The 13,456-nt window shown below is 37.7% G+C and overlaps 1 pseudogene; it reads right to left on the reverse strand.

The window, feature by feature from the left end:
• Positions 1 to 6,206: 6,206 nt before the first annotated feature.
• LOC128570957 (protein lin-54 homolog) lies at positions 6,207 to 8,762 on the reverse strand (annotated as a pseudogene).
• Positions 8,763 to 13,456: the final 4,694 nt, after the last annotated feature.

Raw genomic sequence — 13,456 nt, forward strand, 5'->3', positions numbered from 1 at the left:
ACACTTCTAATGACAGTACAGTTTAATCTATAATATATTTCTCTTAGAGAAAGCATTTTTAATAGAGCAGCATGGATGTACACTTGTAGAATAATAGTTAATATAAACATTCCCTTTGTTCCATATCCATGTAAGCTGCAGATATACCTACATTTCTTCTACCATCTACTTTTGCCATCTAAGATTTTCATTACCCACTCACCTAAGGACATATAAAATACATCAAAGAAATTATGAACAATACATTTCAAATATCAAAACATTTATCCAAAAAGAAAAAAATTGAAATGTCACAGAATTATATGAAATTAATAACCTTTTACATTTCAAAATAAAAGCAATATTTGCTAAAAATAAGAAAAAGTTTTGAAAAAAACATGAATACATACATATATACACACATATATATTTAATTAAGTCATTTGTACATAGATCATAAGTACATTTATGCCATTATGGGATTCGATGTGTTGATTATTTGTACAATTTGGAGTGCTTACACCCTACTAATCAACATAGCTTTCACCTCATTTCCCCAATTGCAGCATTAAGACATTTGTGTTCTACACCTGATAGATCCAACTTGTACTTGCAATATGCTCCATAGGTGTGATCCCCCTACTAACCCTCCCTCTATCAACCCATCCCCCTCCTTTCCCTTCTCCCTCCCCTTCTCTCCTTCATCCTAGGCTAAAGTTGTGTTTCATTATTCTTTCTTTTTTTTTTTTTTTGCAGTTTTTGGCCAGGGCTGGGTTTGAACCCACCACCTCTGGCATATGGGGCCGGTGCCTTACTCCTTTGAGCCACAGGCACCGCCCCGTGTTTCATTTTCATATGCAAGTGTGAGTGATTATAGATTGGTTTCACAGTAGCACTGAGTACATTAGACATTTTTTTCCATTCCTGAGATACTTTACTAAGAAGATTATTTTCCAGCTCCATCCATGTAAACATAATAGAGGTAAAGTCTCCCTTTCTTTTTTTTTTTTTTTTAATGCTGCATAGTGTTCCATGGTATACTGGCTGGCAACCTGTAAAAGACTGAAACTGGACCAACACCTTTCTCCTCTAACAAAAATTGAGTCTCACTGGTTAAAGGACTTAAACTTAAGACATGAAACTATAAAAAATTCATAGAGAGAGTGCAGGGAAATGCTTGAAAAAATTGGCCTGGAGAATATTTGATGAGGAGGACACCCCGGACAATTGAAGCAACATCAAAAATACATTACTGAGATCTGATCAAATTAAAAAGTTTCTGCACTGCCAAGAAAACAGTAAATAAAGCAAATAGACAGGCCGTCAGAATGGGAGAGGATTTTTGCAAGTTATATTTCTGACAAAGGTCTAATAACCTGAATCCACAGAGAACTCAAAATTATGACTAAGAAAAAAAACAAGTGATTTCATTTAATTGTGGGCAAGAGATGTGAACAGAAACTTCTCTGAAGAAGACAGGCGCATGGTCTACAGACACATGAAAAAAATGCTCACCATCTTTAATCACCTGAGAAATGCAAACAAAAACTACTCTGAGATACCACCTAACTCCAGTAAGAGTATCCCACATCACTAAATTCCCAAACTCTAGATGTTGGTGTGGTTGTGGAGAAAAGGGAACACTTTTGCACTGCTGGTGGAAATGCAAGCTAGTACGTTCCTTTTGGAAGGAAGTTTGGAGAACACTTAGAGATCTAAATGTACACCTGACTTTTGATCCTGCAATTCCTCTTCTAGGTGTATATCCAAATGACCAAAAGTCATTTGGAAATAAAAATATTTGCACCAGATTGTTCATTGTAGCTCAATTCATAATTGCCAAGTCATGGAAGATAATTACATTTTTATAAAATTAGTTTCCTTTGGTATATCCTATTAATCTTTTAAGATCTTTGGAAAATAGCCATTTTATAGAACAAAAAATTTGTCTTAAAAAAGCAGCCACTGCTTGTATGCAAAATAGTCTTATTTGATAATGTAATATCAAGACAACATGCATCTCTGATGCCTGGCATTCATGGAGAGGAGACATGCGTCTCTCTGGTTTACCCCAATTCCAGCACTCTCCTGCTTCTAGTGATCTCTGGGGCAGCAACAATCTATCTTGTGTGAGTGCCAGTTTCCTAAATCCATCTTGGTCAGGACTCTCAAGTTTCCTCATCATTAACTATACAATTACCTAGTTAACTTTCTTCTTTCCACCCTCTTTCTCTACCCAGAATGTCTCTTCCCTTCAAAAAGTATTCTGTAACCCTGTGGTCTTCCATTGTTTTCATGGATTATTTCTGCCATTTCTTCCCTCTTCATTTAGCAAAACGATCTCACATTTATAACTTGATTTCTTTGTTTCTTTGCTCCTTTTCCTCCAGCTAAAATCACGCTCAGAAGTAAGAGCAAAATAATGCCTTTTCTTGATCCTGCTATGGTGAAACTGTTCTTCCAGGCTTTTTTCCCAGATTTCTCTATAGGCAAGTGTATAGCCTTGCTACTCATGGGGATCCAAGGACAAGCAGCCTCAGTGTCACTTGTGTGTGTTAGAAATGAAGATACCTAGACCTACTGAATCACAAAGTGCATTTTTAACCAGGTATCCAGGAGATATCAGAAAGTTTGAGAAGCTCTGGTCTGCAGTGATTTGCTTCCACATTTCCTTACCTGAGCTTCCCCTTTAGAATCTCACCACCAGTCCCTCCGTGTAACATACTCCAAGATGAAAAGGCATCACAAATCATCAAGTTTCTGATGGACTTTTTATCAGGCTATACTTTCCAATATATCTTCATAACTAACCCTCTTCTCTCCATTCTAGCTTCCTTATTGTGAAGTATATGATACTACTGTTCAATAAAGTAAAATAGTTTATATGACACTGAATTATAGACATTTGTGCCTGACCCTATGCTTCCTTTCCTCTGTGTTAGATGAAACACGCCTCTGCATGATCAGAGACTTCAGTCTTTCATGCCTCCCTAACAGTGAGGAACATGGGAGCAGCGAGGGTATTTGCTCTCTGTCTCTGACACATTTTGAAACTGGGAGCTCACTTTATATTCTTGCCACCTTTGTAATGCCCTGTTCCACTTTGCACTAAGAAATTACTATTTTTCCTATGTACTCAATTTTAGTTTAAGGACAATTAATGACAATTAAGGACATGGTAGGGGTAGGGAAAGTGGAGAGCAGAGAGAGAAAGGAGGGAGGTGTGGGGAAAAGAATAGTAGAGAGCAGGGAGGAGGGGGAGGTGGAGCCTTGGTGTGTGCCACACCTTTTAGGGACAAGATAGGATTGCAAAGAGGGATTTTGCCTAACAAATGCAATCAGTGTAACCTGGTTTCATGTACTCTCAATGAATCCTCAACATTAAAAAAAAAAAGAAATTGATTTCTTTTAAGACAGCATAAATGTTAATTTTTTTGTATTATTAATTGGCTGTCCTGTTTCTACAGTGTAGAAAATTGTATTCTTTGAATAGCTCTAACAAATATAAATTTAATCTTTCTACTTTGTGATAGAATTAGAGCTAAAAATTATATGCCCAACCTTCTTCAAGTAGTTTTTAAAATTGTTGAATTAATATGGCTATTTCTTTTGTTCAGCAATTTGATGCAAATGCCTAAATAGAAACTGTTCAGTAAGTACTACACAGGAAGGAAATGGCTTAGTATTTTACAAAGCTTCTTGAAAATCAGAAAAACTGGTAGCATTTGATTTCACCTCAAAATTTCTATAAGCAAACACTCTTAAACAATGCCACCACATATAATCTACAATTGTAAACAAAATTTCACATTTTCTTCACACTGTATAGAAATACACATCACAAATGTGCAATTAGAATTAATACAGAATATTTGCAAAATGAACAAAATTTAGGCCTAGACCAAAAACATATTCCGATTTCTTGAAAATAAGTTGACTAGACATTATTTTATCATCTTACGCTAATTTACATTTATAAAAATTTTAATTAAACATACTAGATTGAGGTGCTAAGAATGTGTGCACAATCTATACTTAAAGTTAATGCCCTATAATTTTATAAATCCAAATTTCAAAAGGAAGGATTCTGTTTATTGAATAATGGAATCCTCTTTTGGATCACTTAGTTTCTATTGCCTATATCAGGCCTGTTCATATGAACGTATATTCTCACTACATACAGAAACACTATAGAGTCCCTTTAGGAACTGCAATAATCATACATGAATAATTACTGAGGATTAAGGTACCTAACAAAATTACTGAATTCCAACATGGTCTTTTTTATTGTTATGAACCAAGAGTCCCATTACAACACACTCCTAAATTCAGAGTTTTAGAATTACTGAAAATGATTTAGATTATTTTAGTAATTATACTCATACCTTCCGCTTACCCAAATAGCTGAGTAAAAGTCATGCTACATTAAACTTCCATTATAAAAACAATACAATAGAGCAATGGACAACATGCCTGACTACTGTTATAAAAATAATTTTTCCCATTATAATTTTGAAGGCTTTGTTGGGAAGCCCATTTCAGTAAATCAAGTAAGAGTCATGTATTGATTTGAAACTTCTTAGTTCAAAAGTTTACAAAGAGAAATATTTGTATAGATGAAACATCCTTCTCCAAATTCATTTCTTACAGCTTCCTTATTCTTTATTTCTTCACCTAGGCCAAATTTTATACTTGATAATTATGTGAGGTTCTATATAATCACTACATGATAAGTTTATTTCACACCTCTTATTTGTATAGCACTCAGTAATCGCTTTGACAATTTATTATTTCAAATACATGCCACCTCTTTGAGAGAAAATGGAGTTTTTGTTGGCCATTCCTTATCATAGAAACACATTGTTAATTCTCTAAGTATCATTTATCATTTACTGTCTTTTTTACTTTTTTTTTTTTTTAGAGAAATAGTCTTACTTTTCACCCTCGGTAGAGTGCAGTGGTGTCACAGCTCACAGCAATCTTCAGCTCTTGGGCTAAAGTGATTCTATTGCCTCAGCCTCCAGAGTAGCTGGGACTACAGGTGCCCATTACAATGCCCGGCTATTTTTTTGTTGCTGTTTGGCCAGAGCCAGGATTGAAACTGCCACCCTCGGTATATGGGGCCAGCACCTTACTCAATGAGGCACAGGTGCTACCCCCCTTAATATTTTATATGTTTAATTTTTTCTTTTTTTATTGAATCGTAGCTGTGTACATTAATGCAACTATGGGGTACAGTGTGCTGGTTCTGTACACAATCTGAAATACTTTCATCAAACTGGTTAATATAGCCTTCACCACATTTTCTTAGTTATGTGTTTAGACATTTATACTACCCTCCCTCCACTCACCCTATCCCTCTCCCCCTCTTAATTTTAAGAGTGTGCCTGAGGATTCCCTTCTGATATTCCCGAATTAACAACAAGATATTATTCCAGAATCCACATTCAAACTTGATTTTTTTAAAAATATGGTGCTTTTCTAAACACAAAAGGCCATCTGAATGTTTCTTAAGAATTTTTTATGTTAGACATTCTGTCTGAATATGCTGTAAATCTATACTCAAAGGATGACTGGTTAACAACCACTGGTACTTTGACCTTCTCTACTGAAAAAAATCATGTGACACCACACATTGTAAATTATAGTAATTATAAATATCCTTTGTGAATAGAATCAGAAGGATAGACCATCTAACTGTTTAAAAACCTAAGCCAATGGGCGGCACCTGTGGCTCAGTTGGTAAGGCGCCGGCCCCATATACCGAGGGTGGCGGGTTCAAACCCGGCCCCAGCCAAACTGCAACCAAAAAATAGCTGGGCGTTGTGGCAGGCGCCTATAGTCCCAGCTACTCGGGAGGTTGAGGCAAGTGAAGCGCTTAAGCCCAGGAGTTCGAGGTTGCTGTGAGCTGTGTTAGGCCACGGCACTCTACCAAGGGCCATAAAGTGAGACTCTGTCTATACAAAAAAAAAAACTTAAGCCAATGAAAAATCTATATAATACAAGAAAGAAAACTTAAATTTAGGCCATAAGCAGATTTAACTAAGATTTAAAATGCACTAATTTCCTCATTTTAAATCTCTTCTCTTTCAATGTTATAATTCGAATCTCTTAAAACAAGAAGTGAATTAAAACACAGTAATTGTTAAACCATTTTCCAAAAAATCAAGTGTCCCTGCACCTTAAATTTTCTGTACTGTTCCATTTATCAGTCTTTTGTGCAAGAGTTAGCAATTCATGGCACAGGGGTCACATTTTGCTTTTCCTGCTAAGTTAATGATGCTCATCAAACCTCATCCAAATCCTTTACTTCTTTTATTGTTGGGGATTCATTGAGCGTACAAACATCCAGGTTACACTAATTGCATTTGTCAAGCAAAATCCCTCTTATAAATGTGTTCCTATTACCCTTTCAACTGCTGCTTTTTATTTTCCCTCTTGTCTGCCTGCTCTGTCTGGGCAAGAAGGTAGTCACACATGGCTTCAGCTACTTCCTTAGTCACGACTGTAAACAACAATTTTCCTCATCCACTATTCAAAGTTGTTTGGCCTAGTAAACAAGTCTGAAATTGGAGAAGACAACTTAGTCTTTGCTGCTGTTTGTTGCTGTACTCTTACTTCAGCTGCCTCTGCCAAGTGCATCAATGTCTTTCTTTCTGGGCTTTCTCAAAATTTTACACCCATTACATTTGTATATTGAGGAACACATTATTTTTGCCTCATAGCATTCACAATAGTTTTTTTGTTTTTTTTTTTGTAGAGACAGAGTCTCACTTTATGGCCCTCGGTAGAGTGCCGTGGCGTCACACAGCTCACAGCAACCTCCAACTCCCGGGCTTAGGCGATTCTCCTGCCTCAGCCTCCCGAGTAGCTGGGACTACAGGCGCCCGCCACAACGCCTGGCTATTTTTTTGCAGTTTGGCCAGGCCCGGTTTGAACCCGCCACCCTCGGTATATGGGGCCGGCGCCCTGCTCGCTGAGCCACAGGCGCCGCCCCATTCACAATAGTTTTTAAGCATAGCATTCACCCTGATCATTTGCAATTACATCCTTTGCTATGATATCAATCTGATTCTCCCTCCTTTCCTTTCCCTTGAAGCCTTCTGGATTTCTGTCAAGGCATGCTTTTATTGCTTTTTGTCTTTCATTTTCATGTTCCAAATTATTATAATAACTAGTAAAATTGTGGATGTTGTAAAATTCACTATTTGCACTGCAATCACAATATAATGTCAAACACAGTGATATTTTACACTTACAGGGCTTTCTAGGCCCAATGGAAGACACAGATGGGATTATACCAGTGAATGGAAGCCTCGACTGTTGGAATATTTGGTAGCTTGGTATAGACACGCATGAAGACTGCTGTAGCTGAGTAAAGTACTGAGCTGGAAGCACAGCATAGCCCACAATCCCTGTTCCCAGAGCTGTGGCCAAGACACTGCCAGGACAAGGCATGGTGGCCCGTTGGTGAGGTTGGGTTGAATCTGTGGCAGTGTTGTGGCAGGCATGATGAGCCGGTCCTGTGGCTGGCTGGTAGTTATGATTTGTGAAGTTGGATTGATTTGTTGGGAGCAACTTGTTTGACAACCTAAGCCACGATAATTGGAACGGACATCTGAACGGGGATTGTATTCACAACCAATGGCTTTGCTTGCTGGCTTTGAGTGTTTGTACTGGGATTCTATCTGGCTGGGGTGAGCTACTGGTTCTGTGGCAGTAACAAGTCAGACATAATGAAACTTGCTTCCAGGTAACTGAATCCTCCGGACATTGAGAGCAGTTTCCAGAGGTGCAATTGCTTTAAACTTTGATGTGCTTACTCCCCTAACAGTGATGGTCTGCACAATTGATTCCACTGCCTTATTTGGTGATTTCAAAGGAGATATGGCTATTTTCTTTAGTGTCTGTGTTGTATAATTTAAAGGCGATCCAATAAAACCACTTTCAGATATTGTTGTGGTCTTTCATGGAGTTCTGGGAATAGACTGTGAAAGAACCCTACCTGCAATGACTGGAGGTGATACTTGAGCTGTCTGTCCTGTAACTGCTTTCCTATTACTTGGTTTTGCAAAGATCAGCTTCTTGATTACCAGAGGTTGGTATTTGAGGCTTCTCAGCAATCTGTAGTGTTTTTTACTGTTTGGTCTATAACAAGGGCTGTGTTACACTATTCATCTGTTGGCTTCCTGGGGTCAGTGCTGAGACTCCAATGACAGGTTTCACCTCTGGCCTTCTTCCCATGATTAACTATTTTAATTTGCTGCAGTGGTAACTTACTATCTCCTGATTGGGCCTCAGTTGTAACTTTCTGAGTCTGTGGTAGTTGGCTTTGGGGTAGTGCTAGAATGAGACTTAACCAAAGTGGTTAAACCAGTGTTCATCTGGTTTAAGTTTCTGACAACTAGTTTAACATCAGCTGTCTGTGATACTTTGTTTAACATAATATGATGGACTGATATAGTCATAGGAATCTGAGCACCAAATTTCTGAACGCTACTTGGAAAAGCTGGTTTCACTGTGGTGTTACAATTTGCCTTAGTAATTGTGGCATTCCCTGTAACTTGGTTAGTGTGCTTACTGTCCACTGTGATTGGTTCCGTGGAAATAGGCATGGCTGTAGAGCCACCAGTAAAATTTATGTTGACAATTTCTTCCACTTCTGTCTCTATGAGAATTGGATCTTCCCCAGCTTCAATACTATGGTCACCAACTGAAGTTATACCAGTGTCCATTATCTCCTCTGGAAGCAAACCTTTCACTTTGGCAGTGACCACCTCCATGATCATTCTCCTGCTAGAAAGTTAATCAGGCACAAACCCAGCAGCTCTCTGGGCTCCCACTATCTGTGGCAGCAGCAGTAGCTGCCTTGGAGACTCAGGGCAGGGACTGTTCAAATTCACTCGCCCAGAACCATTCTACTGCTTCACCCCATAATACGTAGGCCCTTGCCACCCATGCACCCTCTCCAGAAATTGTATCATTTGACCAACCTAAATCATGCCACCTGATCCTTTTCACTTAATGTACTTCCTCCCTGTCTTCTTCTTCCCGGGAGTTCCCACCTGTGAGCTTAGGTGCCATCCGACTGGTCATAAAATCAATCAAATATTTTCCATGAAAATCTGAATGCACAGTTAACCCTTTGCCAGGAGCCTGGATGCCTAAAAGTATACCCCCTGCAGAGCCCAGAGTGTTTGGTGAATTCATAGAGAGGCCCAGGCATTGTGTAGACATCTAGATGGCATCATGGACAGCGACTAGTGAGGAAGCGGGGGCTGCAGAGAGAGAGTGGTGTCTGGAGAGAGAGGGATATGGAGATGGTGTGCAGCCAGCAGAGGAACTGACACCCAAGTTCTGACATTAATGGGCAACTTTCCTGACTCCGTTACCCACCAGAGGGGACCAGAGTCTAGCCCCATGGGTTTGCTGGACAGAATGCCTGTGAATTCCTACAATCTGGATGCTTGAAACTCTGAACTCTTTCTCGTGAACAGTGATTGTACTCCCTGGGACAATCTGATTAGAACTTTCAACCTGGAATGTCTACCTGGGGACCCTCCAAAGTTGAGTTGTAGTTGTTTTGTAGTGGAGAGTTATAGATTCTCCTCCTCTAGCTGTTACTGGTGTGGGGGATGTGGGGCAACACAAATGTTTATATAGTTCTACAGCTGAGATTCAACAGGATTGACCTTTCACAATGGTCAAAGGCTGTAGGGGAAAAGCCACAATCACAAGCTCCAGGTCATTGGTAATGGGCTGCTTAGCACCAGTACCTGAAGCCACCAAACCAAACTTGCCCCACAAGTTTTAAATGCAATATTGAAGAAAATACTCCTGGGGAAGAACCAGTGGAAGATCTTTGGCAACATGAAAAATCAGTGAAGATCACCTACACCAAGGGATGACAAAGGAGATACAATAAAAGATACTATTCATTGAGAAGTGGCTCAAATGTCAGAAACAGAATTCAGAATATGGTTGAAAAATAAGATGAATAGAATGGAGGAAAAGATGAAAAGAGACATCCAAAAAACTGTTCAAAAGTTGTCTCAAGAAACTAAAGAATTCAAAGACAAAGTCACCAAGGATATGAACATAATGAGAAAGATATGGCAGAGCTTAATGAAATGAAAAAAGTGTTCTAAGAACTTTGAAATACAGTAGGGTTCCTCACTAATAGAGTTTAGCAGGTAATAAAGTGTATCAGAAATTAAAGACATGGCTTTTGAATGATATCAATTATTCAGACAGGCAGAAAACAGGAGAATCAGAACAGAACATTCTTTGAAAGAGTTGTGGGGCCATTCCAAAAGATCAAACATCCAAAGTATAGAGATTCCTGAAGAAGAAAATGATGATCCTTAAGGCACAAATGCTTGACTCCAAGATATTATGCAGGAGAATTTCCAAAGCATTGCAAGAGATACAAAATTTCAGATAGTAAAAAGTTTCAGAACCCCAGCACAATGCAATCTAAATAAACCATTTCTTAGATACATTGTATTTAACTTTGCCAAAATTAATATCAAGGAAAAAGTCCTACAAACAGCCAGGTGTAACAAAAATCTTACCGACAAAGGGAAAAATATTAGGTTGACCGCACATCTTTTAGCCAAAACTTTTCAAGGCAGAAGAGGATCATCATGGACCTTCAATCTCCTAAAACAAAATAACTTTTAGCCCAGAATCCCATATCCAGATAAAATGAGTTTCATTTGTGACGGAGAAATCAAATACTTCACTGATACCCAGGAATGTTGAGGAAATTTGCCATAACAAGATGAGCTATCCAGGAAATACACAGAACCATTTTCCGTAATGACCAGCACAGTTGTCTACCACCCAAAGAAATACACCCAGAATTTAAACAACAAAGCCTAGATTTCACAATGGTCGAAGGGTTAAAAATATGCACTAGACATTTGAAAAACAAAACAACCAAAATACTACCATACCTATCAATTATCTCAATTAATGTGAATAGCCTAAATTCTCCCCTAACGGCACAGAATGGCTGACTGGTTTTAAAAAACTAAGGCCAGTAATTGTTGCCAATGGGGTCTCATCTTACCTCAAAGGACAAAGAAAGACTCAGAGCGAATGAATGGAGATCAGGCAAATGGACATCAGAAAAGAGCAGGGATAGCAATCTTATTAGCAGATATAATTGAATTAAAACAAAAACAAATAACAAAATACAATGACAGATACTAAATATTTGTCAAGGGCAACAATCAACATGAATTGCTTTCAATAATTAACATTTATGTACCCTTTCTGAATGTTCCTCTATTTACAAAACAAACCCTAATGGATCTGAACAATATGATATCTTCCTGTACTATAAATAACTGGACATTTTAAATACCCCTTTAGCTATTCAGGATAGATCATCCAAAAAGAAACTAAGAAATAATGGTCTTAAACTTGACCCTCGAAAAAAATGGACATAACCGACAACTACAGAACCTTTCATCCTAATAAAACTGAATACACATTTTTTTCATCAGCCCACAGATCATATCTTCAAAACTGATCATATCTTCAAACACAAGTCTAACCTCAATGCATTTAAAATAATACCAATTATACCTTCTAGCAAAAGAAATATTCATATTCAAAGTCATGGAAGTGAAATAAGCTTAGTATAAATGATAGCTAGGTCAAAGATGAGATTAAGAAAGAAATCATCAGATTTGGGGAACAAAATGATAATGAAGACACAAACTATCAAAACGTGGGATACTGCAAAGGCAGTCCTAAGAGGGAAATTCATAGCATTAGAAGTCTTCATCAAGAAAACAAGAGGAGAGCAAGTCAGCAACCCAATAGGCTATCTTAAGCAACAGGAAACGAAAGATAAATCCAACTGCAAACCCAGCAGATGAAAAGAAATAACCAAACTTAGAGCAGAATTAAATAGAATTGAAAACAAAAGAATCACTCAGTAGGTCATCATAACAGAAAGTTGGGTTTTTGAAAAGATTAATAAAATTAATTAACCTTTGGCTAGACTAAGCAAAAGAAGAAAAATAAAATCTCTAAGAACATCAATCAGAAACAGTAAAGGGGGGGGAACCCAGATACCACAAAAATTCAAAAAATTCTCAATGACTACCACAAAATAACTCTATTCTCAGATACATGATAATATAAAGGAAATTGACCAATACCTGTAAGCATATCACCTTCCTAGATGGAACCAGAAAATTAGAAATTTTGAACAGACCTTTATCAAGCACTAAACTATCAACTATACAAAATCTCCCCAAAATAAAAATTCAAATGGTGCACATCAGAATTCTATCAAACCTTCAAAGAGGAACTAGTACCTATATTACATAACCTATTCCAAAACATAGAAAAGGAAGAAATCCTCCTCAACACATTTTACAAAGCAAATATCACCTTGATCCTCAAAACATGTAAGGCCCCAACAAAGGAAGAAAAATATACATGAATATCATTAATGGATATTGATGCAAAAATATTCAATAAGATCCTAGCAAACAGAATTCAGTGACACATCAAAAAAGTTTTATACCATGATCAAGCTGGTTTTATCCCAGGGTTATGAGTTTGGTTCAACATACATAAATTTATAAATATAATATAGCACATAAAAAATAAAAAAATATATCACCACAGGATTCTATCTATTGATGCAGAAAAGGCTTCTGATAATCGAGCATCATTTCATGATTGGAACACTTAGGAAAACAGGGTTAGATGGGATATTTCTTAAACTGATAGAGGCCATCTACAGAAAACCCAAAGTCAATATCATATTGAATGAAGTAAAATTGAAAACATTTCCACTCAGATCTGGAACTAGACAAGGATAGTGTCTCCACTGCTATTCAACATCCATTTCAATCAGGTAAGTGAAGGAGATCAAGGGTATTCAAATGGGGACAGAAGAGGTCAAACTCTTGCTTTTCACATATTACATGATCTTATACCTGGAAAACCCCAAGGACTCAACTACAAAACTTTTAGAACTGATCAAGGAATATAGCAGTGTCTCAGGACACAAAATCCATACCTAGAAATCAGTAGCTTTTATATATTCCAATGATAGTCAAACTGAAAATATAATCAAAGATTCTGTTCCTTTTACAGTAGTGCCAAAGATGATGAAATATCTGAGAATTTATCCTACAAAGGATGCAAAAGAGCTTTATAATTATACCATGGAAAATATTCAGCCATAAAAAAATGGAGACTTGGTGGAACAAAGTTTTCTTAGTAAAGCATCAAAAGAATGGAGAAGCAAGAATCCAATGTACTCTATTCCAATATGAAGGCAGCCCCTAATACAGGGGTGGGGGCTAAGAGAATGAGGAAGTGGGAAGAGGGGTGGAGGGAAAGGGGTGGGGTGGCTGGGTATGTTACACCTCTTGTGCGTGGGGCACAACTATAAGAGGGACTTCATCTAACAAATGCAATCAGTGTAACCTTATTCTTTGTACCC

The sequence above is a fragment of the Nycticebus coucang genome, chromosome 18 (genome assembly GCF_027406575.1).
Source record: "Nycticebus coucang isolate mNycCou1 chromosome 18, mNycCou1.pri, whole genome shotgun sequence".
Classification (NCBI taxonomy): domain Eukaryota; kingdom Metazoa; phylum Chordata; class Mammalia; order Primates; family Lorisidae; genus Nycticebus; species Nycticebus coucang.